This window comes from Corvus hawaiiensis, chromosome 1, assembly GCF_020740725.1.
Source record: "Corvus hawaiiensis isolate bCorHaw1 chromosome 1, bCorHaw1.pri.cur, whole genome shotgun sequence".
NCBI classification, from domain to species: Eukaryota; Metazoa; Chordata; class Aves; order Passeriformes; family Corvidae; genus Corvus; species Corvus hawaiiensis.
In genome coordinates, this window is record NC_063213.1 from 94,918,319 (window position 1) to 94,945,873 (window position 27,555).

General features: G+C 46.6%; 2 long non-coding RNA genes across 3 annotated transcripts; both read left to right on the forward strand.

The window, feature by feature from the left end:
• The first annotated feature begins 491 nt into the window (after positions 1 to 491).
• Positions 492 to 5,585, forward strand: LOC125331595. The gene is made up of 6 exons (XR_007206128.1): positions 492 to 552; positions 765 to 964; positions 3,394 to 3,669; positions 4,299 to 4,391; positions 4,733 to 4,849; positions 4,933 to 5,585. It is a non-coding gene; the product is annotated as an uncharacterized LOC125331595 (long non-coding RNA).
• Positions 5,586 to 21,113: 15,528 nt separating this feature from the next.
• Positions 21,114 to 26,036, forward strand: LOC125331600. Of its 2 annotated transcripts, XR_007206130.1 has the most exons (6): positions 21,114 to 21,185; positions 21,398 to 21,586; positions 24,338 to 24,511; positions 24,764 to 24,829; positions 25,171 to 25,287; positions 25,371 to 26,036. It is a non-coding gene; the product is annotated as an uncharacterized LOC125331600 (long non-coding RNA). The 2 variants fall into 2 exon arrangements; XR_007206129.1 differs by lacking the exon at positions 21,114 to 21,185 and having other exon boundaries at positions 21,279 to 21,586; positions 24,318 to 24,511; positions 25,371 to 26,029.
• The last annotated feature ends 1,519 nt before the right edge of the window (positions 26,037 to 27,555 follow it).

Here is a 27,555-nt window from a genome sequence, read left to right on the forward strand (position 1 = left end):
GATGCAGTTCACCCTAGACTGTCACGGGTAATTCCCAGCTGCAAGGCCACCTAAGCAATTTATGATCCTCCCGAGTCTTCTGCTTTTAATCCATTACTCCCACCATTTCCAGAGCCAGCCTGCTATGGCCCAAGACTCCCGTCACACTGTCACTAGTGCCCACAAGGAAGAGAAGTAGGGGTAATAGACTGCATTGTAAGAAATGCTGTGAAATAACACCAAAAGTACTGATTATTTTCCTGCTTTCTATCCAGCTTAAGTCCCTCAGACTTTGCAGAGCTGTCATGTCATCCACAAGTTCTCATTTACAACTCAACCTTTCAGACATTTTTTTAGATTCTTCTTTGAAAGACGTGGTGTTTCTTCATGTGGTACTTTGGGTCTTAAACCACTGAAGGAGTCATGTGACTGCCTGTATAATCCAAAATTCTATGTAGTGAAACAGAGATAGTTTTTGCTATGAAATAGATCACAGTGTTTTTGGGTATCGGGAGTATCACAGTGATAGAAGCAGCATAGGGACCTGCACAAAAGCCCAAAGAAGGAAAAAAGGTGAGGTATTTTGGGAAAGAAAAGGGATGGATGACTGTAATGATTAAGTACAGAAATAGAACCTTCTTTCTATAGTTCCTTTTACCCTGGAAAGATAAAAGAGCTCATGGGGGTTCTAAACAATGGAAGAAAGGAAGAACTTGGAACTTCTGTACTCAGTCAAGTGATTTGAAATCATGGAACTATTCAATGAACTTTTTTTCCCTTTCCAGTTTTGGAAGTAAATGTACCTCTGGATCCCCTCATGGACATGCACCCATGGAAAATCAGGACTAATATCTGGCTTTTCATCTCCTGTTTTACAACACTTTTGAACACCTGAGGAAAGAATGAGTTATTGGAATAAGTCTTAGCACTGTGAGGACAGATAAGCTCGTGTTTGGACCAGGGACGACACTCACAGTTGTACCAAGTAAGTGCCATTTCTTTATTTCTAAAACTTCATTTAAAATTAAGGTGGGGGCAGACAAAGGAATGTAAAGGTTTGGGTTCACTGTAAGAATTTTCAGCTGCAATAATCCCTTGAGTGCACTCGCTCTCCAGCCAGGCTTTCAAACCAAATGCTCGGCTTGCATCTGCTGGGGAAGGTTTCCCAGGAACCACTGGGCTGACTCTGCACAGCACCTTTATTCCATGATCCCCAAACACCAGCAGGGCACTACTTGGCATGTGATAACTTATTCCCAGTTTGGGCAGCCCGCTGGCCCAACTTTACTGTGAAGTGTCCAATTGTCCAGTGGACTTCCACTGACTCACTTGGGGCAGGAATGCAGAGCTCAGTGAAGAGCTCCCAGGGGTGAGGAGTTTTGAGACAGATCTGTATCTGCCTGCTTGGAGAACTTTTGACACTGGCACTACACTCAGCAGTGTCCCCAGGTAAGTAATTCCACTGCCATGGGGACAGAGGAGGAAGGAGATTAAATAGCCTTGGGCTTAAATTCTCACAAGAATTTAAACCTCTTGCCTCCTATCCAAGAGCTCCTGGAATGAAAGACCCTTGGCTCCCCAGTTGTGTGGGCTCTGAAAAGACCAATGTGGGGAGCAGGGATTATAGGGAGCCTTAGCTATTCCTATCTTTATTTGGAATTCCATGATGTACAAAAAAGGTGGATGTCACCCCAAGCTTTTCTATGGCAATGTGAATGTTGGGGTGGCAGAGAAGTTTGTAATGTTGATCTGTGTTATCCTAAAGATCCAGGTGCATCCCTTAGGAATTGTTGCAGTGCTTTCAGAGGTCTGCATGTCTTGAAAGTGCTGCAAGAATGTCCCATGTTATTTTACATCCCTAAAACCTCCTGCTCTCCTTCCAGAAGGGCATGGGACTCCCTTGGGTGCTGCCTAAGATATGCCCATGTCTGTAGGATATATTGCATGGGAATAAACATGGATTTGGGAACAATCTCGGTGCACTTCCAATTCCATAGGGACAAAGAAATGCAAAGATATCATTCTGAAGAAAGATCTCTTCCTTCCATGCTGTTCAATGATTTTCTTCTTCTAGCTAAAGGCAGGATATTTTCAGAGCTGCACAGAGACTCTGGGATGCTGTTTGAATTTGAATCTTGTCAAAGATATTGAGCCTTAAGTATCAAAGTCCCTCTTGAGACTGCGGAAATACTTAGTAAATTGAAGCCGAAATTTCTAGATTACAAGCAATCTCTCCCTTTTGGTTTTGAATTCCTTTGGGAGATACTATTATGCATTTTAAGATCTTTAGAGCACATATGCTTTATTATTGGAATCTTTTGAGGATTCTCCCAAGTCAAAATGATATAAAATGAAAACCATTAGTGTCACTGTGGGATACTCCAGGCATATCGTCCTGAGGGGTCAGCTAAGGACAGAGAAGGTTTTTCTTTTGGTTCAGGTTGGATTATTCCAGATTAAACATTCATTAAGAATGCTGAGCCCCATTTCTTTGTGGAATACAGGTTTCTTCCTGAGGCTTTATAAGACTGAAGTGAAGGAGAAGTACAACTTTTTCTTTATAAAATGCCAGAACATAAACCACAAATCCCTTCCACAACCAAGCAGTGGTAGGAATTCATGGCTTTGTTACCTGACATGGTATTGTCAGGTAACGTAAATTTGTGGGACTCAGGTGAGGCCTCTGGGCTCAGACAAAACAAATCTTCTGCTCTATGAACTACAATTGCACTGTGTGCATTATTTCTTGCTGAAGATCTTGCCCAGGGAGTTCTTGCAGAGAAGCCGCTTGTTTGTATTCTGGCTGTTTGGAAAGCCTGGAGAGGAGACCACATGAAAAGCCTTTCAAGGTCTTCTCAGAGAACACAGAATGCACAGGGCTGACAGGCTCTGGCAAACCACGGTACAACACCTGGGAAGGAAAAGTTTGATTTCTGTTGGGTGTCTGGTTGCTGTAGGTGTGGACAAGTGTGTAGTTCTGCCTGTTGGATCAGAGGAGCCGACCCAGGAGGTTCTGGCAGAGCACGGTTTGGCTTTCACCTCAGTTCCTCAGAGGTGGCATAGGGCTGATGGGGAAAGAGTGGAAAATCAGAGCCCCTTGATCAAACTTCGATCAGTACCTTGTGATGAACAAAATGTTAGAGCTGAGTGATGTCTTGACCTGCCTGCAAGAAAGGCACCAGGCAAGAAGAAAGCCTAATGGCCTTCCCTTAAAAATATGCCCCCCACACCCCTTTCAGTCTTTCATTTGATCTTTTGGAAGCAGCAGCTTCCAAAAATAAAGACAGCAAAAAGACAGTAAATGAGAATGCTACAAATCAGTCACAGCTGGAATATGTGTGAATTTTCAGTAACTCAGCACTCAGGCAAGCCTGCAGTAAAATCAATCCTGTCCAAACCATGCTTTTTTTACAGATATTCCAAACAGTTCTGTCCCTCAAGTCATTGTGATGAATTCAAAGAAGCTGGAAGAAGGTGGCAGCACTGGGAAAGCAGCTTGTTTGGCAAGGAATTTCCTTACAAAGGACATCAGCTTGGAGATGCCCTCTAAGGAGGTCGTATATGAACAGAGCATGTCCATTTTGACATCAGAGGGGCTGTACAATGCAATTAAAGTGGTCAATGTGACAAAAGACACAGAGCTGACCTGCACAGCCAAATTCAACAACAGCAACATAACAACACTTTCAGGTACAGTTTGGTGGCACAGCTGTCACTTATTTCTGGAGACAGCGGCCTGTGGGGCTTGGTGTTCTCCTGCTCGTCAGCATTGCCCAGGGCAGCCAGCAGAAATGAGAAAGACATTGGGTTCTTCAGCAGGGAGAGATGAATGATGTTTCAGAGCATCTAAAAAAAAGGTTTCAGCTGTTTAGTTACATGGAAATAACTTTTCTTGGGCAGAACAGAGAAGACACAATCTATGTTTAACATCTGAATTTCCTTATGACTGAATATTTTACCCTGTAGCAGCAAACCTCATGCAGCACAAGCTGAAACAGCCTTTCTAAAACCTACAAAGAGTTATAGGTGGGGTGTTCGGGGGCTTTTAATAAATCACTTTTTATATATTTTTGAAATTGTTTTTGTACTCCTGAAGGCCATTCAAATAGTAAAACCAAAGCAATGCAGGAATCCTTTTGTTTCCTGCAAGTGCATGGAGAAACTGGCCCCTCAAATTAATGTTGGAATTAATGCTGATCATCTGAGCCCCAGTCTGTACTTTCCTCAAACTCCAATGGGAAATGTCACATGAACATTATTTTAATCCTTTATAAAACGTGGATATGGTTAAAAAATGCCTTTTCTTTATCATGTTACAGAAGAGGAGGCTGAAGAGCCTCCTGAAGTACCAGAGGCTGAAGAACCAGGGGCCAGTAACCGGGTTTGTAACAGCACAGCCCCCTCAGCACAAGGTGAGTTACCCAAACAGGTTGTGAAGTTACGTTGCTGTTTGGGGGATAAAGGCATGGAAATGTATTTTCTCCAGGGCAGAGGAGTCAGAACACAACATATTCACCAGACACAAGCTGCTGTTCCAAGGTTGCTCCTGCACTAACACACAAGCCCCAGGAAGCCAAAAGCAACACAGACAGACCCTGGGCTCCCCTGCTGTTGCCGTGTTCTCTATCGTCTCTTCCTTTCCTGCTCTTCCTTTCCCCAAAACCACCAGCTGGGATTTTTTCCGCTTTCTGCCACGAGCACAACATCCAAGTGTAGACCATGATCTCTCCCCTCTTTTCTGGTCTCTGAGCAGATCCTGAAGGGCACAGAGTGAACATGCTGTCCATGGCTGTGTTGGGCCTGAGAGTCCTGCTGGCAAAGAGCATCGCCTTCAATACCCTCCTGAGTATCAAGCTGTTTCTTTTCTGAGGTAAGGGAGCACACAGCTGTCCAACTGTGGTTCATAGGCCCAATTTCATTAAATGGAGTTTAAATCCCCCTCTGCTCTTCCAGACATGGGGAATGAAGGCAAGAGGAACCCGAGGAAGAGCAGGAAAGAACGTGAACCAGCAGCACGAGGGGTTGAACAAGCAGTGGCAGAGCTGCTGACAGTGACCACCCAGGACACAAGGCAGCACCTTCCCCTGCAGACACTGAATACTGTTCACTCCTGCCTGGCCAGATGATTTACACTGAAGAGCTTTAAGTGCTTTTGCTGTTTCCTCTTCCCTGAGAACGGAGGAGAGTGGATTTATCCTCATCCTCCTGCTAAGTAGATCTCCCCACTCTTCTGGCATTTGCATACAAGTGTCCTCCCTGCTTCAGCAGCTCTGAAAACTCCAGGGCTCACCCTAGATAAATGGCCTTTTAAAAGCACCTTTCCCAGGCATGTTGTGTTACTGCCTGGAGACCTGGAAGTATTACTGCTGAGGGAATTCACACCCAGCAGTTGCCATTTCTAGCATTGCATTTCAGATAGCTTTAATAACAGTTAAGTATATAGTGCAGATGAGAAGAGCTGTGTAGGATCTGAAGTGATTCAATTCAACCAGATAATGTTTAACCAGAGAAATATTTATTTATTAGCCACATTTCTTCTGCCAAATGTATCTCATGTGCATTTTAGGTTCCTGTAGTAGTGATGAAAATAAAGTTTTATGAGGCCAAAATGCTGTGGGTGTTCTGTGCTTTTTCTTCCAAAGCTGGCCTGGAGATTGCTGGAATCCAACTGTCCTAATGCCCAGTGGGATTGGAAACACAGCTTTGATAAGGTAGATTTCCTGTTGGCTGAATTTGTCTTTTCCAGACTTTGTGCAGGGAAGTGCCTCTCTGGCACATTCAAGAGCTTCAGTGAGGAGAGACCTTGCTGAAGGCCTGAGGGAGGAAAATGCTCATATGAGAGAGAAGAAACCCTGCAGTTGTTTTGCACTCAGGGGTAGGGAGGAGGAAGGGGCCACCAGGAAATAATGTCAGGCGGTTTGATGGTGTGATAGTTTCCACAGCAACTTGGTTCTTACCTAATGGAGCCCAGCACACACCTTCCCCAGCTCACCCCCCTCTCACAAGCAACAGGCAGGACGCTGTGGTCACCATTTCTGACTCAGTTACACCAGGCAAGAGCAACCCTCCCCTGCTTTTGACAAAACCAGTTCACCACATCCTGAAGGGGAATTGAGGCTTCTCTCCCCCTGGCTCAGCTCCTGCTGCCTTCAAGAGAGCCTCTGCAGAGGACAGAGCAAGGTGTGCTGCATTAGGCTTGCTCAGGTCAGAGCCTCAGGCCCTGCAGACACCCAGAGAAGACCCTCAGCCCTTGCAGAAGCTACGTGAAATTTGCATGGCAAATCCAAAAACATTAAAACGCTCAATAAGTGCATTCTACCACCCTAATGTCAATCAGGGGGAGCTGTGCACCAGCATTTTTATCCTGATTTTCCCGTGACACATTTTCTTGCCACACCTTCTCCCAGTCTCTCAGGCAGATTCCTATTTTGAGAACAGTCCCTTAGACAAAAACCAGTGGAATCAGATGGACAGGAGGGAAAGGCCCATGATTAAGTGCTGTTATAATCCCTTAGTCATAAAGTGTTGATCAAGTCTGGGGCTGGGATTGGATCCATCTGCACCTCCCCTGAGAAGGTGTTTAGAAAGCAGGGGTGTCTTTTCTGCACCTCATGACTCAGTGGGTCCTTTTACAGCTCTACCCCTTTCCTGCCCCCAGTCTCAGCATCAATCCTTCTAAATTAATTCCAGTTTGATGTTCCTGTGTCTGTTTCATCCATGCAGTAAAGCTGCAGAGTCAGCGTTGCTGTTGGACTGTGCCACGCTTTGGCAAATTGGTATTAAACCTGCTTTTGCTGACACCTCTGACAGTGACTGTTCAATGGACCTAAAGCCCTCACTTCATGACAGGCTTCCTGACTGCCCCCACCAAGCAGTGCCTTTTCACTTTGCATTTGCAATGCAGAACATGCAGCCCAGGAGAACAGGAGAATAGAATTGTTCCCAGAAGGAACCCCACAACTGGGAGCTTTGCTGTGGGCCAATAGTGAGATTGACTTAGTGGGGTTAATTCTACAGAAGGGGACAGAATCTGCAGCTCTCCCAGCTGAGATCAGCTGAGGAGAGTTTTGTAGAGAACCTGTGCTCCACAGTAATTGTCCTCCCTCTCTTAAAAGCACCTTTGCATTTGGAATTATCCTGAAATCTGAAGAAAACCTATTATTCTCTAAGGGATGCTACAGCAGTGGAATAAGGGAGGATGACCAGAAGCAGAAGGCTTTGGTACAATACATTTTAACAGTGCTATCTCTATTCTCCTACAGATTAATTTGTGTCCATATCTGATTGTGCTCAGACAGCCTTTGAAAATCTCCAGGGGTTGAGCCACTGTCCCTGGAGATATTCAAAAGCCACCTGGACATGTTCCTTGGCAAACAGCTCCAGACAGTCCTGCTAGAGCAGAGGAGACCCAATCACCAGCACAGGTCCCTTCCAACCTCAGTCGTTTGCATTTCTGTGATACCTTTCTCATAGTGTTGGAAATGACAAGAAGTTGAAAATTTGTGTATAACTTTAGTCAGGGATTTCGTTTGCCTTTGCCCAGGGGAAAAGAATTGAAGTTTCTTTTCAAAGGACTGTTTCACCAGGAGAGGACTGATGAGCTTAACATCACAACACACTGGGAGCAGCACAGGAGATAAACAAAAGATAACCACCATTAACAAACATCACCTCCAAGCATCACCCCTGGCATGGTCAGAGACACCTGGTCTGGGAGAAGATCAATAAGATGAAGAATGAGAACTTAATTAACATTGAAGGTGAAGGCATCAATAACCAATAGGAAAGGAAATACTAAGAACTGTGTACCTTGGGACCAATGAACATCGAACCAATTAATTTCTCTGGGTTTTGACTGTATAAGTACATGAAAAATCAGTGAAAACCTTGTGTGATGGAAGGATTTTCTCTGCACACCCGGGCTATGTGTGGATGAAATGATTTCTGTTGCACATCCTGGCCAGAACAACATCCTGGCCAGAATAAAGTAATGCCTTCATTCTCTAACACTAAAAATTGCTGCTGGAGAGTTTTTGTTTTTCCCGCAGTTTCCGTGACAAGACCACCCACAATGTGAACTGAAATAAAACTTCTAAACTAATTTTAGGAACATTTTCACCTCCTGCACATCATATTTATTTTTCCTCCCCCTTGGTTGGTCTCACACATAGAGTGTGTGGTACCTAACATCTGTCCCACTGAGCAAGTCACAATGGAGAGAGCTCTTGTTGCAATTATTAAAGGATCCGGGGCATGGATCATTGATAGAATTATGGGATCAATAGAAGAACTGTACAAGCAATAGTCCTGGAAGCAAAAGGCCTGTGTGTGAGAAAAAAGTCTCCATGAGAAAATTCTTGTGTGAAGAAAACAAGCAGGGCTGGGAACAAAGAGGGAGTTTTGAAATGATGCAGCTGTCCTGATAAGCTGTGCTAACCGGGAGAAAAGGGGGGTGAACTTTGAATTCTTTTAAACATAACATAACTGTAGAAGCTTGCCAATGTAAGTCTAATTACGTAGAAGTAGAAATGTGCTTTGATAAGCTTTAAGCCACTTAGGAGTTAACAAGCTGGTATTCTATATAAGTGCCTTTGGATTGCTAATAAATGGAGTTTTGCGCTTATCAACCATATTGGCTGGTCTGCAAGGTTCTCCCCCCGCCGGAGCCGGGCCTCTCTTCTTTTTACAATTCCAACAAGCTCTCTCCTGTGGCAGAAAACATTAAAAGCATCCTGAAAGAATAAATCTCTTTCTAAGAGGCTACGTGGGAAAGCATGGGGAAGAACCCAATGAGAATGTGCAATATTAAATAGCTTTTTGTACCACTGAATCCTTCTGCTTTCTCATACAGCATTGAAAATACAATGTAATAATCATATTCCTGCATCTGCTGGGTACAATCTGACTTGTCTGTTTTGTGTCCTGAAATACTAAAAAGTTCCTGATAAAATGAGATCTATTGATGTCAACTGAACTTCTTTCTCTGATCTCTCCTGCTACCTTCTGGCCAAAGCGCTTATTGTTCTCACAACATTTTCACCTTCATGAAATCCAGCAAATAGCTCAAACAGGGGAAAAAAAACAACCAAGGAACCAAAGAAACCACCCAAACCCCACAAGAAGTGTTGTGTCTGCACATGCCACAAATGAAACTTCTTTGCTCTTCATTTGCATTCTGGCCGTGCCAGCAGGTGCCCTTGGAAACTCTTGCTAAGTGATACAGAGGCTTTAGAAAGTCCAGGGCCAGGAAGCTGAAAGAGCTGAAAAACTGAAGTGAGATTCAGAGAAGCTTCATTTGAAGGTACAAACTACAGCAGGGTTACAGCTGGAAGTGATTTGTAACAGGAGGAATGGAGTAGAATACGGGAAGAACTTGCAGCACTGCTTTCAAAATCCTTAGGATTTCTAAAGGAGTTTTAAACTGTAAGTTATTTGGGAAACTTGGTCAAACAAATGCTGTGGGATAATTTCACTCCTGCCTTGCTTTTTCTTATTCATTTTCATGCCCACAGTTAATTATTCAAACTTGTACATTTGTTGCCATCACAGAAGGATGGAACCCCAGTCTTAGTAAGTCCTGATTCCTGACTTATGATCAGCATGGGGTTTCTGTCAGATTTTGCCTTCGATTCACAGGTGAGAATCTGTGGTTCTGCTGAATTCTGTGACAAGCATTTCTCTTTTCCAAATGTCAGGAAATACTGGAGGAGGGGAGAATGCTGGTAATGCAAAGTCATAGGGAGAAAATGCCAGGAGGAAATCCAAGGCTCACCTGAGTGAGCACCACAATGGGTAGGTTAATTCAGCTACAGGCTTGGTTTGATCCGGATCTTATTCAGGATGCAGTGAGTGATTTGTGCCCTGACTGGATGCAGGGAAGACAACTGCATGGGGTTGCAATCAGGCCATCTTCATTATTGCATTTCTGAAAACCTCCCATAAGTAAGTCATCCACTTAAATGTGTGTGGAACCACAGAGGATATGCAAGGAATAGCTGAAAGGGGCATATCCATCACAGAAACTCATTAGGAGGGTGCTTAATTACCTGACTGCAAGGCAAGAGCTCTTTCTCTTTCTCTCCCTTATATTTCAGTCAGCAAATATGGTCTGAACTGAAATATTGGAGAACCTGATCTGCCCCTGCAAAACCACTCAGGACTGGGGAGTGCAGTGCTCCTGGGAATGTCTGTCCTTCCAAAGCACAGCTTTGAAAATAGATTTCAGCTCTATGATTTCTGCAGGGAGGGCCTGAGTTGATTCCTGGCTGTGTCAAAGCCTCCCACGATCAGGGCACTTCATCTTTTGTGATCTGTAGAAGGTATTGGAACATAACCTGCAAGGAGACAGAGTAGAGACAACCCAGCTTCATTTTGTGGGGATCTCTAACAGGCACTGTGCACATGCAGTTTTATTTTGATGACAAACAGACTCTCTGGCCATGGGGTTCCACCTGCCTGGGCACACTGCTAGATCATCCTTGGGAGAACACCTTCTGTTCACACTTGACAGGAGTCACCTCCAGAGGCTGAGAGTTTCTGTCCTCTTCCCAATGCCCCTGTCAATGCCCACAGCCCCGCACAATATCATCATGAGGAGCACATTTGGGAACATACACAGGGTTAGGCACCACAGCCCCATGAACAGGTGCTCCAGAAAGCAGCCAGTCCACAATGAACGTTCTTCCCCATCCTTCCAAAGCCAAGCTCAGGGCTTGTCTGCGGAGTTGTGCAACCCCATCACATGTGCCTGTACCTGTGTCTGCAGCCTTACAGAAGAACAACACACCCTAAGTTCTGACAGAAGAACACACACCACAGATACAGTAAAGTACAGAAATACAGAAAAAACCCCACACTGAATAGCTCTCCTCACTCCTCTGTGTGCCTCTGCTTTACCCACAACAAATTACTTTTGTATCACTTGCCTATTTCTCTGCTCCTTTTGTGCTTTGAAACTTGCAGCCTGAAGGGGACACAGTTGTCCTTTGTCTTTTTTGTAGAAGAACAAACAGTGCCTGGGACTGGGAGCTCTGACCTCAGAGTTGGTTTGTCCTGAAAAGCCACCTCCAGGCAGCTCTTCCCAGCTCAGAAGAACCTATAACCACAGAAAAGCACTAGATGATTTATCCTTCAAGGAAACCAGACACTGAACCATATCCAGAAGTGGAATCAGCCAGAATCCAGGAGAAATTCCACCCCCTGCAGGGGCCTGGGTTTAGAAGAATGGAGTTTCCTACACCACTGACCACTCATCTGCACCACCTCCACGGGACAGGGCTGCACGGATCCAGCACAGGACAAGCACTCAGGGATTATGTGAGCAAGAGTCGCTGATCAGGCTCAGATCTGACCTGCTGTCCTCTGCAGCAGGGCCTGCCATGCACTAGGCAAGGGCACAGCCGTGTGCTTAGCTAAAGTGTAAAAGAATAAATTCCCTTGGTGATCCTATGCTCAGTGTCCTTGTGTCCCTGCCCAGGTGACAAACAACCGACAGAGATGGCAAAGTCAGTTTTCTCCCTGGTCCATATCAGATGCAGAGACGTGAATGTCTCTGAGAGTCTTTCACTGGATCACAGAAGGGGTGAATGTGGAAGAGGCCTCACGTACACAGAGAGGGCTTAAAAGAAAGATGGGGACCATGCAGGGTGAGAGACATCCAGGAGGCACCAACAGCTTCCAGTTCTGCTCCTCCTGGCAGAGCAGAAGCTCCTCCTGCTTCCTCCTCTGCTCCTCCACCTCTCGCCCTCAGTGTTGTCATAGACAGAGGGAGGGACTAGGAGGGACTGGGCCTGAGTGCAGTGACAGAGGCCCAGGCAGGGCAGGTGTGGGCAGAGCTGTTCTGCAGGCAGAGAGAAGGTGCAGAGAGGCGAGACAGAGCGGGCCTGGCCATGTGGAGGGCCCTGTGCGTGGCCTTATTGCCCATTGTAGGTGAGTGAAGGGAAGGGCTGATGCCCCCAGCAGCTGAGCGTGGCCCTGAGCTCCGCACGGCTCTGGGGAGCTGTGCCGAGTGCCTGCAGCCGGACCTGTTCCCCGGCTCGAGCTCCCAGCCCTGCCTGTGGAGCACGGCGAGAGCAGCCCTGCTCCTCCTCTGGCTGTGAGCTCGGCACCTCCAGCCAAGCTGCCTCCTCTGCAGCCTGGGGACACGCAGGGCACCTCCCTGCTGCACTCACATCTTGGGGCCCAGCGCTTTGCCCTGGCACTGGGCACTCTGCTCCTGGGGCACCGCGGCCCCTCTGGCAAAGAGCAGCTTGAGGATGGCAGCACAGGGCCCAAGCCCATTGCCCGGCACAGGCCTTTGTCTTTCCTGTGCTCAGCTGGAGCACTTCCAGGGACAGGAGAGTGGCTTCCTCACCATTCTCCATTGGCAAACACAAAGGGATTTGTCCCCCCATGCTGCAAATCCTTCCTGCTTCTTTGGGGAAAATCAGAAAAAGCTTCCTGTCGGACAGGGAAAAGGAGGGAGGGAAATGTGGTGGCTCCTTCCTTGTGAGCCTTGATAGCTGCTACCAGCTCTGCCCATCTGTGTCAGCTGGCTTCAAAGAGGACGATTTTGTCCTCCCACTGGTCCAGTGCCATTCCAAAGCCCCACCAGCATTGCCCTCACCTTTGCTGACTCTTAGACTGACTGTGCCTTGTTCTTGCTCTCTGCAGCAGTCTCACTCGCTGGTGCAGCCACCTTGGAGCAGCAGCCCAGAGAACTGACCGTGCAGGAGGGAAAGGCAGCCACCATCCAGTGCAGCATGAAAGGAGATTCTATGAGGAACTACTTGATGTCGTGGTACCGTCAGGGCCCAAGTGGAACTCAGGAATGGATTTACAGGGAGGGTGGTACCTATGGAGAAGGTTTCAGGGATCGCTTTAAGATAAGAGATGAGAGATTCAAGAACAAATTCCCACTGCAGATCCTGGCAGCAAAGCAAGGGGATTCCGCAACGTATTATTGTAGAGCAAGTGCCACCCTGGAGCAGCTCTGCAGCAGAGGGGACCAAAAACCAACAGATGGGGAAGACAGATCTCTCAGCATTTCTTTCTAGCAGCTGCTCCCCGAGGATCCTGTCAGGCAATAGCAGGTGCAGGAAACCTCCCCGTGCCTTGGTGGCACTAAAAGGCAGTGCAGGGAGGGTGGTAGAAGGGCTGGTAGCATTTATGGTGCAGGAGGATCTCTTCTGGGAACTGCAGAGGCTGTTTGGGCAAGGGCAGCTTTAGTGCATGTTGCCTGGGCTCCTGTCCAGCACAGCCTCATTCTCCCTCTGTGCCTTGGCTGCAGAGCCATGGGATGATGGAGATGTGTTGCTGTAGCTTCCAGAGTGCTGTGGTAGATGGAGGCAGGCTGTTTAGGAAAGCCACATCAGCAGGGATGACATTGCTCTGGGTGGCTGCTACAGAGCTCCTGATCAGGAAGAAGGAGTTGAGAAGGGGTGGTGAGGTGACTTTGGTTGCCCTCCAGGTGCTCAGCAAGCTGCTGTCTCAGAGCTCCTCCTCTATTGGACAGGGGGAAAATATGGAATTAAGGCTTGTGGGTTGAGATAAGGACAGGGAGATGTCCCAGGAATGCCACCATGGGCAAACACATGGACTTGGGGACGGGAATTTAAGTCATTGCCAATCAAATAAGAGTAGAATAATGAGAAATCAGAACAAATAATTAAACATCTCGTCTACCTGATCCCTGCACAGGAATGGGGAATGTGGCTTGCAATCAGTTCAGAACATGTGTTCTGGGCCTTGTCTTCTTCTCATTCTCTCCCCCTGCTTCAGTGTGGAGTCCAAACCATAGAAAACATTTCTCCAAGAACTCCAATGCAGGTTCTTGCCTCTGGCTGCAGTTCCTCAAAAACTCCTCCAGCCCAGTGGGTCCTTTCCATGGGGTGCAGCCCTTCAGGAACAGACTGTGGCACTGTGGCTCCTCTGTGGGATAGAGGTTCTGCCAGAAAACCTCCTCATGGATGGGCTACTGACTCCATGGGACCACAGCTCCTGTCAGGAGCCTGCTCCAATGTCAGCTCTCCATGGAGTCACAGATTATTTCAGGCCATATCCCCTTGCTCCTGTGTGGTGTCCTGCACTGTCTGCAGAGTCAGTATCTGCTTCACCACTAGTCCCCACCAGCTGAGAGGGACAAACCATGGTTTTCACCTTGGGCAGCTGGGGAATATCTGCTCTGGTCTCTGCAGCACCTCCAGCCCCTCCTTCCTAAATCCTCCTCCCTGCTGATTGCAATACTGATGCTTAGAAAAATGAGCCCTGCCTGAGACTATGAGTTTTTACCTCAGCGTTCATTGTTCTGAAGGCCCAAACTATGCCAGCTCTTCCCAGCTCAGAATACCCTAGAGCAAAGACAAAACACTGGAAGGGTGGCTCCACTCAGCTGCTCTGCAGTTCCTGTGGAGCCTCAGCGGCAGCCGGACACAAGGTCAGCCCAGGAGGGGAGAGGGACATGAAAGGACAGGGGCAGAAGCTGGAAAGGGACAGGAGAAAGGCGGGGAGTAATTTTCTTCATAGTAGCTAGAATGGGACTGTGTTTTGAATCTGTACTGGAAAGAGTGTTGGTAATTCAGGGATGTTTGAGTTATTGCTGAGCAGTGCTTACATGGAGTCAAGGCCTCTTCTGCTCCTCATTCCACCCACCAGTGGGTAGCTGAGGTGGCTGGGAGGGAACACAGCTGGTTCCACTTACCCCAACTAACTAAAGGGGTTATTCGAGGCCATAGGACATCATGCTCAGCATATAAAGATGGGGAAGATGAAGGAAGGGGGGGATATGGAGTGATGGCATTTGTATTTCCATTAAGAGTGATGGAGCTCTGTGGGGGCCCGGCTGCCGCTGCCCAGCCCTGCTGTTTTCTGCCTCTGCTTCGGGTTTTTTGCTACACTTTAACGCGACACCTCACATCCACTCAGATCCCCTGCTACTCCTGCCACAGCTTCAGAGTTTTTGCTACACTTTGTTTGCCACCCTGGATGTGCTTGCCTCAGCTGTTCCAGCCTGCTGCTCTGAGGCTTCTGCTACAGCCCATTTGGCCACCCGGAATGGCACTGAGACCAGCTGCTCCCCGTGAGTTTTGCAAAGGGAGCCACCTCCCCACTCCCCCGTCGCCTGAGCCGCCATTGCCACGTGCAGTGAGGCGGCGAGCTCGCGCCACAGCGCCCCCTGCAGGCGCGGGGGAATCACCGCACCCACCCTGCCCGGCCGGGAGCCACCAGCGCCCCTGCCGGCCGTGAGCGGAACTGCACCGAGGGGAAAGGGCCGGCGGCCGGGAGCGGCTGGCACCGGGTGTCTGCTTCTGTTTGTTGTTGCTGCCATTGTGGTTTGTTTCTCTTTTTATACATATATATACTAGTAAAGAACTTTTATTCCTTTTCCTATATCTTTGCCTGAAAGATCTGTAATTTCAAAGTTTTAATAATTTGGGGGGGAGGGTCACATTTTCCATCCCAGGAAGGTTCCCGCCTTCCTTGGCAGCCACCTGTCTTTTAAACCAAGGCATCTCTGAAGCAGAACTCCAGAAGGGGTGTTCAGTATCACCTGGTGGAACAGAGTCTAAACATTCTCTCCAACACGTCACTGACGGTATTGGAGTACCTCCTGTAAGTTTGAGGAAAGCCTGCACCAGGACATTGGAAGCAAAAAGAAAGGCAGAACTGAGCTTTTAAAGCAAAGAAATGCAAGTTTGTGTGGCTTGAGGGGGACTGCGAGCACAGGGTGTCTCTGTGGCCACTCAAATGGAAAGGGGCTGTTTAACAGCCTGGGAGATCTCAATGAGGGTGAGGTCTCACTGCTCTGGGAAGATTTGCCAGCCACGGCAGGATGTGTGAGTGGAACCTGTGTTCCCAGGCCTGTTGCAGGAGGTGTTTAGGGCTTGTTCTCTTTGTCATGCCAAGGGTTGAAGAGACTGGCAGCATCACATCAGCACATTCCACAGCTTTCCTGCAGGACTCGACCAGCAAGGCGGAGAAAACAATTTGACACACTCAGGGGAACAGCAGATGAACATGCCTGAGTTACCAACGGGAAATAGCAGTACTGCTGTAGAACCAGTGGTTAAAAATGAGAAACACACCTCTGTCATTGGGAACAACAGCAGTGCAAATGGGATGAAATAATGCAATTTGCTTTTTGTGTCTTAGAACTGCATCTGAGAATTAGGAAAATGCTCCCCAATTCCAGATTACCATTATTCAAAATGACTGAGGTAAGATAAAAATCAAATGAAAAGCCAACTTCATTCAACTATAACCAGATGTTCCCCACCTAGAAACTCATTGAAAAGCACAAAGAAATAAATCAAAACTGTAAACAATGGCCAGCTCAGTGGTCAAATAGTCTATTCATAAGATTAAAGAAATTGAAGGGGGGAAAGTGCTGATATAATTGGAACAAAACTCATATGACCCTTATAAAAATGGAACTCAAATAAGGAATACTAAAAATTAAATAGCTGAGTAAATAAGCATCTTTAGGACATTAAAACAAACAGAGTCAATTAAAGCACCATCAGCTCAAGCAAAATATCTTCAGAAAAATTTCTAAACATGGCATCACTTTTTTTTTGGCATGCAAATAGGCTTTGAAGACAAATATGCTTGAAGGTCCAGAAAGGCTTAGGAAATATGGAAATGTCTTGTGGTGACCTTATGATGTGTATCCCATATTGCTGCCTATGCCCAGAAATTAATTTTTGTGCCTTTCTATGCCTCTAAACTGAGCCTGAGAGGGGGAAGGAAAAAACTGAGCAAAATAAATTTAAACTTATCAAGCCTGGGTAACTTCTTCCCAGATACAGGTAGGGGCAATATTTTAATGAGATTAATACTAACTACTCAATTTGCCTAAAGAGGCAAGGATGATAATGTTATTTTTAGTGTACACAACCCTCTGAACAGTGTTACATGTTCAGAAGTAGAGCAGTGTAGAGGGACAGGAAAACAAAAGGCAGCTTTTCAAAGACATGAAAGAGGAGACATCACCTGGCACTGAAAAAAACCCCAAATGTTTTTGTAGGACCATCGAGCACAGTGTGAAATGCGTTCCACAGTGATTGAAAACAACTGAACCACCACACACAAACTGCCCTCCCTTCTCTTGAAGGGGGAAACATGGTGCCTCTACCTCGCCTATTTTTCCCCAGACAACTGTGTGCACATACACAGATTTGATTCCCAGAATTACTCAAACAGCAGAAAAACCTGTTTTTCCCAGGACCGATTTCTTCAACATTCAACCTCAGATCTCAGCTCTTGCAAATAGGTCACTTTAGACATTTGATCACCAGCTCCATTTGAACAAGTGGGCAGGAACCTTCTGTATTTAGATGTTTCCATTTTAGCTCAGCGTTATGTTTGTCTCAGAGCACAGAGGAGGATTTTGGTAAGAACAAAGATCCTTTTAACTTCAGATCCAAAAATGGCCAGAAGCAGATACATGAACAACAAGACCTGGAGACCAGAAATGGCACTTCCCACAAGGAATCTCTCAGCTAGAGACATCAGAACAGGAACTGTGACCTGTGGATGCTTTGTATTTACCAGTTCTGAGTTTATTCAGGAGCCCTTTGTTCATCCTTTTGGCCTTCTGACACAATGCTTGACTTACTGCTTTGTCAAGAGAAACCATTCAAGAGGTTCAAGGAGCTAATCTCTGAAAATCAGCAGTTCTCCTAGACCCCTCCTGTGTCCAGGACCATAACCCTTGGGATTCCTCCCAGAAGATCCCTGAAGAGCCCAGATTCTGCTCTCCTGAAGCCCAGGGCTCCAGTCCTGCTTTTTGCATTGCTCTCTTCTCCCTGCATCCTGAGCTCAAAGGGTGCACGGTCACTGCAGCCAAGGCTGCCCCGAGCACCTCACATCCGCCACCAATTCCTCCTCACTGGCCAGTGGAGGTCCAGCTCCCCAGGCACCTGTGTCAGCAAGCTTGCACCAGTACACTCCAGAAACTCCCTGAGTGTGTGTGCTCAGCTGTGCTGTCCTGCCAACAGACACTTGACACTCTTCAAGCACCCCATGAGGACCGGAGGCCAGCAATGGCCCATTTGTCCCAAGAAGGCCTCACCTATTTCTTCCCCATCCGGTGATGTGCAGTAGCCACCCACCACAGTGTCCCCCTGCTGCTGTGGCCTCTAATCCTGACCCATCATCCGCTCTCAGCTGGCTCATCGCACATCCCAAAGCACAAATTCCAGCTGTTCTCTCAGAGCAAGGGCAATGCCCACTCCTTGCCTTCCCAGCCTGCGTTTCCTGGAGGCTGGCTTCAGTCACTACAATACTCCTGGAAGCTCTCCCACCACATGTCCATGATCCCACAGCTCTGCATCCAGCCCACAGAGTTAGAACTCAAAGGCTGAGGAGCTGGGGGTGTTCAGCCTGGAGAGGAGAAGGCTCTGGGGAGACCTTAGAGCCCCTTCCAGCACCTAAGGGGCTCCAAGAGAGCTGGAGGGGGACTGTGGAAAAGGGCCCAGAGTGACAGGACATGGCAGAATGGCTTCCCACTGCCAGAGGGCAGGGTGAGATGGGGTATTGGGAAGGAATTCTTGGCTGTGAGGCTGGTGATGCCCTGGCATAGGTTGCCCAGAGCATCCCCATTCCCTGGAAGTGTCCAAGGCCAAGCTGGACTGTCCTTGGAACAACTTGAGATAGTGGAAGGTGTCCCTGCCCATGCCAGAGGGATTGGAAGTAGATGATCTTTACGGACCCTTCCAACCCAATCCAACCCAACCGAGGGTCCTGTCTTGGAGAGGCGCCCAGGCCATGTCCCCTGACCTGCACTGCACCTCTCATTTCCCTTCCTGGCTCATGTGAGCTGTCCCACCACTTCTCTCTGCTGTCCATGAAGCCATAGCCCTGCACCTACTGCTGGAGCTCTAAAGTCTCGTGTTTGCTCCCCATACTCCATGTGTTTCTGCACAGGCGCTGTAAAGAGACCCCCAGCCATGGTGATTTCCCAGAAGGTGAGACTGTTTCCTTTTTTCCCATAGATATTCCTGGTGTATGTGCACACTCTCAAAGTGCACCCCTATTACCGCAGGCCTGGTTCCTACGGTATATCACCGTGTCCCGCAGCCATGGGGAGGAGGAGGAGAGAAGATCCAGCGGGCAGGAATTGTGCAGCAAGATTGATTGATTTAATTATTTTACAAACTCTTTTATAGACTTTTTCTTCATAGTCTAATTGGACAAAGGATCAGCCACCCCTTGGGGGTGATTGGCTAAAATCCTAAAACATCCATTGTCAAAATATTTTTCTACTATACCATAAACAAGACTTTTCAAGGTTGCAGGTGGCTTGGTTGTTTACATTCCCTGCTACCTTTTCTGTGAGAGAGAAAAATCTCTCACGGACTTAGAAAATAGCAAGAAAATCCTCGCTAGCAGCATTTTTGTACCTATACACCCCTTTCAGCCCTTTGGTTTCTTATCATTATACACAAATTATTTGGGGTTTTTTATTATTAAACCTGTCTTGTTCATACCATTCGTCACGTTTCCTACCCAGATTTCCCACTGCTTTCTCACTTGATTAGAGTTCTCACTTCTGCTTTTAACCCATTCCTCCAACCACTCTGATGTCAGAATGCTTTTTGCTTTTATATATCCATCATATATATTTGTAGCTCTATAAGCTATTGCTGTATAGTTATAGAGTTCCTAGCTAGCCCCAGTATTTTTCCCTACCTTTTCCCTACCCTCACAGACAGAAAGACAAAACACATTCCAGAGGCTCCAAACCCTGGGGGTCCAAGTCCCCTATCCTATCTTGGTTCTTCCTGGGAGACAAGGATGAAATACCCTCCCCAGACACATTTTCATAAACAAAGTTTAGCTCCTATCTAAAGGGGGGCTACAGAAGAGGTGGAACCAAAGAGGGAACCAATTACTTCAACACTTGTGCTTCTAACTGGGGACTCTTTTCAATTATGCTAATTTGCCAGACTTATAAAACTGTACTAAATCTTTGCGGAGTGGGCATTTTTCCATGTCTGCCCTTTGGAGACCTCCAGTAAAGACCAGCCTTTATATTACCTCCTATACTAATACTGTCTCAAAAGCGTGTTGTTCTATTTCTAGGTCTTTAAGGCATCGCTCCCAGAGCCATCCTGCTGCTTCCCAGGTCTCCCGTTGCCCTACCATTAGTACCACTAGGAAGAGAAGTAGGGGTAATGGACTGCAGTTGCAGTAAGTTCTGCAAGTCTTTTGAAAGTGGCCCCAGTTTAAGTCCATGGCAAGGTGATGGCTGGTCCAGCAGCACAGAGCCTTCCATTGCTATCACTCGCCACTTTTTCAGGTTCTCCTCTGTGGCTTAGGGGTGATGGGCTCAGACACCTCATTTGACAGAGCTCCCAGCTCCTCATTTCATAGGACAGCTCTGAGTCTACTCTGTAGCTGCAAATCTTCATGTGAAGCAAGAGCCTTCACCTTGGTGCCAGAAGCTCCCAGCCTTTGTCATCATGAGAACCTCCATTTCCCATCCTGATGGGCACAGACTCAATGAGCCCTTCCTTTGTTACAAAAGGCACGGCTGGGCTTTCGAAGCTGCAGAGTCTCAGAAGCTGAGTCTGCCTCTGGCCATCAAGGGGTTCTGATACAGAGCTTGAATATCATGAAGGATTTGGTCAATGGGTAGCACCTCCTTTACTCTTTGATCCTCACTCCCAAGGGTACAGCACCTCTACATAACAAAGAACAATCATTTTGCCCACCTTCTCCTCTTACCTAAAACAGCATAAAGACTTTCTAAGGTACTAAACGACCCCCAGATGCCAATTCTAAGAGCCCAGAGGGCACATTCCTCCAGCTTCTGAGCATTGAAACAAAGGAGAAAAAGAGGACAGCTTCCAGCAAGGCAGAAGAATTTTCAGAAATGCTTTGAAATAACACCAAAAGTACTGATTATTTTCCTGGTTTCTATCCAGCTTAAGTCCCTCAGACTTTGCAGAGCTGTCATGTCATCCCCAAGTTCTCATTTACAACTCAACATTTTGGATATTATTTTAGATCCTTCCTTGAAAGACATGTGGTGTTTCTTCATGTGGTACGTTGGGTCTTAAACCACTGAAGGAGTCATGTGACTGCCTGTATAATCCAAAACTCTGTGTAGTGGAACAGAGACAGTTTTTGCTATGAAATAGATCACAGTGTTTTTGGGTATCGGGAGTATCACAGTGATAGAAGCAGCATAGGGACCTGCACAAAAGCCCAAAGAAGGAAAAAAGGTGAGATATTTTGGGAAAGAAAAGGGATGGATGACGGGAATGCTTAAAGAGACAAATAGAACCTTCTTTCTATAGTTCCTTTTACCCTGGAAAGATAAAAGAGCTCATGGGGGTTCTAAACAATGGAAGAAAGGAAGAACTTGGAACTTCTGTACTCAGTCAAGCTATTTGAAATCATGGAACTATTCAATGAACTTTTTTTCCCTTTCCAGTTTTGGAAGTAAATGTACCTCTGGATCCCCTCATGGACATGCACCCATGGAAAATCAGGACTAATATCTGGCTTTTCATCTCCTGTTTTACAACACTTTTGAACACCTGAGGAAAGAATGAGTTATTGGAATAAGTCTTAGCACTGTGAGCAGCAACTGGACCAGGGACTAAACTCACAGTTGTACCAAGTAAGTGCCATTTCTTTATTTCTAAAACTTCATTTAAAATTAAGGTGGGGGTGGACAAAGGAATGTAAAGGTTTGGGTTCACTGTAAGAATTTTCAGCTGCAATAATCCCTTGAGTGCACTCGCTCTCCAGCCAGGCTTTCAAACCAAATGCTCGGCTTGCATCTGCTGGGGAAGGTTTCCCAGGAACCACTGGGCTGACTCTGCACAGCACCTTTATTCCATGATCCCCAAACACCAGCAGGGCACTACTTGGCATGTGATAACTTATTCCCAGTTTGGGCAGCCCGCTGGCCCAAATTTACTGTGAAGTGTCCAATTGTCCAGTGGACTTCCACTGACTCACTCGGGGCAGGAATGCAGAGCTCAGTGAAGAGCTCCCAGGGGTGAGGAGTTTTGAGACAGATCTGTAACTGCCTGCTTGGAGAACTTTTGACACTGGCAATACACTCAGCAGTGTCCCCAGGTAAGTAATTCCACTGCCATGGGGACAGAGGAGGAAGGAGATTAAATAGCCTTGGGCTTAAATTCTCACAAGAATTTAAACCTCTTGCCTCCTATCCAAAGAGCTCCTGGAATGAAAGACCCTTGGCTCCCCAGTTGTGTGGGCTCTGAAAAGACCAATGTGGGGAGCAGGGATTATAGGGAGCCTTAGCTATTCCTATCTTTATTTGGAATTCCATGATGTACAAAAAAGGTGGATGTCACCCCAAGCTTTTCTATGGCAATGTGAATGTTGGGGTGGCAGAGAAGTTTGTAATGTTGATCTGTGTTATCCTAAAGATCCAGGTGCATCCCTTAGGAATTGTTGCAGTGCTTTCAGAGGTCTGCATGTCTTGAAAGTGCTGCAAGAATGTCCCATGTTATTTTACATCCCTAAAACCTCCTGCTCTCCTTCCAGAAGGGCATGGGACTCCCTTGGGTGCTGCCTAAGATATGCCCATGTCTGTAGGATATATTGCATGGGAATAAACATGGATTTGGGAACAATCTCGGTGCACTTCCAATTCCATAGGGACAAAGAAATGCAAAGATATCATTCTGAAGAAAGATCTCTTCCTTCCATGCTGTTCAATGATTTTCTTCTTCTAGCTAAAGGCAGGATATTTTCAGAGCTGACAGAGACTCTGGGATTCTGTTTGAATTTGAACCTTGTCAAAGATATTGAGCCTTAAGTATCAAAGTCCCTCTTGAGACTGCGGAAATACTTAGTAAGTTGAAGCCAAAATTTCCAGGATTTGAGCAATCAAAAACCCTTTTGGTTTTGAATTCCTTTGGGAGATACTATTATGTATTTTAAGATCTTTAGAGCACATATGGTTTATTATTGGAATCTTTTGAGGATTCTCCCAAGTCAAAATGATATAAAATGAAAACCATTAGTGTCACTGTGGGATATTCCAGGCATATCGTCCTGAGGGGTCAGCTAAGGACACTGAAGGTTTTTCTTTTGGTTCAGGTTGGATTATTCCAGATTAAACATTCATTAAGAATGCTGAGCCCCATTTCTTTGTGGAATATAGGTTTCTTCCTGAGACTTTATAAGACTGAAGGAGAAGTACAACTTTTTCTTTATAAAATGCCAGAACATAAACCACAAATCCCTTCCACAACCAAGCAGTGGTAGGAATTCATGGCTTTGTTACCTGACATGGTATTGTCAGGTAACGCAAACTCGTGGGACTCAGGTGAGGCCTCTGGGCTCAGACAAAACAAATCTTCTGCTCTATGAACTACAATTGCACTGTGTGCATTATTTCTTGCTGAAGATCTTGCCCAGGGAGTTCTTGCAGAGAAGCCGCTTGTTTGTATTCTGGCTGTTTGGAAAGCCTGGAGAGGAGACCACATGAAAAGCCTTTCAAGGTCTTCTCAGAGAACACAGAATGCACAGGGCTGACAGGCTCTGGCAAACCACGGTACAACACCTGGGAAGGAAAAGTTTGATTTCTGTTGGGTGTCTGGTTGCTGTAGGTGTGGACAAGTGTGTAGTTCTGCCTGTTGGATCAGAGGAGCCGACCCAGGAGGTTCTGGCAGAGCACGGTTTGGCTTTCACCTCAGTTCCTCAGAGGTGGCATAGGGCTGATGGGGAAAGAGTGGAAAATCAGAGCCCCTTGATCAAACTTCGATCAGTACCTTGTGATGAACAAAATGTTAGAGCTAAGAGATCTCTTGACCCACCTGCAAGGCAGACACCAGGCAAAATGAAAAGCCCAATGGCCTTCCCTTTACCAAGAGACCCCTCAGAAAGCTCCTGTCAAAGCAGACACGTACATCTTTGTGGATGTGTCGGACAGCCTTTCATAAGCTGAGCCCTTTCTGCCAAGGAAGGATGCTGGAGGATTCCTTTCAGTTCCATATTTTTACTCTAATTCAAATTGTTAATCTCAGTTAAGTCCTGACATTGGTTTTTGAGATAACCCTTGATTTTCCATGTATGACTTGACCTAGAGGAAAAGATATTTTGTTTATAAAAGAAACCATGGTACCACAATGATTTGTTGGCTGCTAAATTCTTTTGACACCGTTTCCTTGTAAGACAGCTGCTGCAACTTTAAGCAATCTTATTTCATTACTTGTATGTCTTATGGCAAGGAATAATGACATAAAAGACAGTAAATGAGAATGTTACAGATTAGTCACAGCTGGAGTATATGTGAATTTTCACTCACTCAGCACTTGGGCAAGCCTGCAGTAAAATCAGTCATGCCCAAACCATGGGTTTTTTACATACAGTCCAAAAACTTCTGTCCCAGAGGTGGAGAAATCAACTAAATCAGAAGATGGCAGCATTGGGAAAACAACACCTCTGCCAACAATTTTCCATACAAAGAACTTGGAGGACATACATGAACAGAACAGATCCTCTTCGACAACACAGATGCCCTGCACAGACAAGTTCGACAGCAGCATGATAACAATACTGCCAGGTACGGTTTGGTGGCACAGCTGTAACATATTTCAAGGGACAGTGGCCTGTGGGGCTTAGTGTTCTCCTGCTTGTCAGCATTGCCCAGGGCAGCCAGCAGAAATGAGAAAGACATTGGGTTCTTCAGCAGGGAGAGATGAAAGATGTTTCAAAGCATCTGAAAGAAATTATTTCAACTGTTTAATAACTTTGGGAGGAAGAGGGAAGACACAATCTATTTATTTAAAATGTGAATTTCCTTATGATACTACAGAAGAGGAGGCTGAAGAACCAGGGGCCAGTAACCGGGTTTGTAACAGCACAGCCCCCTCAGCACAAGGTGAGTTACCCAAACAGGTTGTGAAGTTACGTTGCTGTTTGGGGGATAAAGGCATGGAAATGTATTTTCTCCAGGGCAGAGGAGTCAGAACACAACATATTCACCAGACACAAGCTGCTGTTCCAAGGTTGCTCCTGCACTAACACACAAGCCCCAGGAAGCCAAAAGCAACACAGACAGACCCTGGGCTCCCCTGCTGTTGCCATGTTCTCTATCGTCTCTTCCTTTCCTGCTCTTCCTTTCCCCAAAACCACCAGCTGGGATTTTTTCCGCTTTCTGCCACGAGCACAACATCCAAATGTAGACCATGATCTCTCCCCTCTTTTCTGGTCTCTGAGCAGATCCTGAAGGGCACAGAGTGAACATGCTGTCCATGGCTGTGTTGGGCCTGAGAGTCCTGCTGGCAAAGAGCATCGCCTTCAATACCCTCCTGAGTATCAAGCTGTTTCTTTTCTGAGGTAAGGGAGCACACAGCTGTCCAGCTGTGGTTCATAGGCCCAATTTCATTAAATGGAGTTTAAATCCCCCTCTGCTCTTCCAGACATGGGGAATGAAGGCAAGAGGAACCCGAGGAAGAGCAGGAAAGAACGTGAACCAGCAGCACGAGGGGTTGAACAAGCAGTGGCAGAGCTGCTGACAGTGACCACCCAGGACACAAGGCAGCACCTTCCCCTGCAGACACTGAATACTGTTCACTCCTGCCTGGCCAGATGATTTACACTGAAGAGCTTTAAGTGCTTTTGCTGTTTCCTCTTCCCTGAGAACGGAGGAGAGTGGATTTATCCTCATCCTCCTGCTAAGTAGATCTCCCCACTCTTCTGGCATTTGCATACAAGTGTCCTCCCTGCTTCAGCAGCTCTGAAAACTCCAGGGCTCACCCTAGATAAATGGCCTTTTAAAAGCACCTTTCCCAGGCATGTTGTGTTACTGCCTGGAGACCTGGAAGTATTACTGCTGAGGGAATTCACACCCAGCAGTTGCCATTTCTAGCATTGCATTTCAGATAGCTTTAATAACAGTTAAGTATATAGTGCAGATGAGAAGAGCTGTGTAGGATCTGAAGTGATTCAATTCAACCAGATAATGTTTAACCAGAGAAATATTTATTTATTAGCCACATTTCTTCTGCCAAATGTATCTCATGTGCATTTTAGGTTCCTGTAGTAGTGATGAAAATAAAGTTTTATGAGGCCAAAATGCTGTGGGTGTTCTGTGCTTTTTCTTCCAAAGCTGGCCTGGAGATTGCTGGAATCCAACTGTCCTAATGCCCAGTGGGATTGGAAACACAGCTTTGATAAGGTAGATTTCCTGTTGGCTGAATTTGTCTTTTCCAGACTTTGTGCAGGGAAGTGCCTCTCTGGCACATTCAAGAGCTTCAGTGAGGAGAGACCTTGCTGAAGGCCTGAGGGAGGAAAATGCTCATATGAGAGAGAAGAAACCCTGCAGTTGTTTTGCACTCAGGGGTAGGGAGGAGGAAGGGGCCACCAGGAAATAATGTCAGGCGGTTTGATGGTGTGATAGTTTCCACAGCAACTTGGTTCTTACCTAATGGAGCCCAGCACACACCTTCCCCAGCTCACCCCCCTCTCACAAGCAACAGGCAGGACGCTGTGGTCACCATTTCTGACTCAGTTACACCAGGCAAGAGCAACCCTCCCCTGCTTTTGACAAAACCAGTTCACCACATCCTGAAGGGGAATTGAGGCTTCTCTCCCCCTGGCTCAGCTCCTGCTGCCTTCAAGAGAGCCTCTGCAGAGGACAGAGCAAGGTGTGCTGCATTAGGCTTGCTCAGGTCAGAGCCTCAGGCCCTGCAGACACCCAGAGAAGACCCTCAGCCCTTGCAGAAGCTACGTGAAATTTGCATGGCAAATCCAAAAACATTAAAACGCTCAATAAGTGCATTCTACCACCCTAATGTCAATCAGGGGGAGCTGTGCACCAGCATTTTTATCCTGATTTTCCCGTGACACATTTTCTTGCCACACCTTCTCCCAGTCTCTCAGGCAGATTCCTATTTTGAGAACAGTCCCTTAGACAAAAACCAGTGGAATCAGATGGACAGGAGGGAAAGGCCCATGATTAAGTGCTGTTATAATCCCTTAGTCATAAAGTGTTGATCAAGTCTGGGGCTGGGATTGGATCCATCTGCACCTCCCCTGAGAAGGTGTTTAGAAAGCAGGGGTGCCTTTTCTGCACCTCATGACTCCGTGGGTCCTTTTGCAGCTCTACCCCTTTCCTGCCCCCAGTCTCAGCATCAATCCTTCTAAATTAATTCCAGTTTGATGTTCCTGTGTCTGTTTCATCCATGCAGTAAAGCTGCAGAGTCAGCGTTGCTGTTGGACTGTGCCACGCTTTGGCAAATTGGTATTAAACCTGCTTTTGCTGACACCTCTGACAGTGACTGTTCAATGGACCTAAAGCCCTCACTTCATGACAGGCTTCCTGACTGCCCCCACCAAGCAGTGCCTTTTCACTTTGCATTTGCAATGCAGAACATGCAGCCCAGGAGAACAGGAGAATAGAATTGTTCCCAGAAGGAACCCCACAACTGGGAGCTTTGCTGTGGGCCAATAGTGAGATTGACTTAGTGGGGTTAATTCCACAGAAGGGGACAGAATCTGCAGCTCTCCCAGCTGAGATCAGCTGAGGAGAGTTTTGTAGAGAACCTGTGCTCCACAGTAATTGTCCTCCCTCTCTTAAAAGCACCTTTGCATTTGGAATTATCC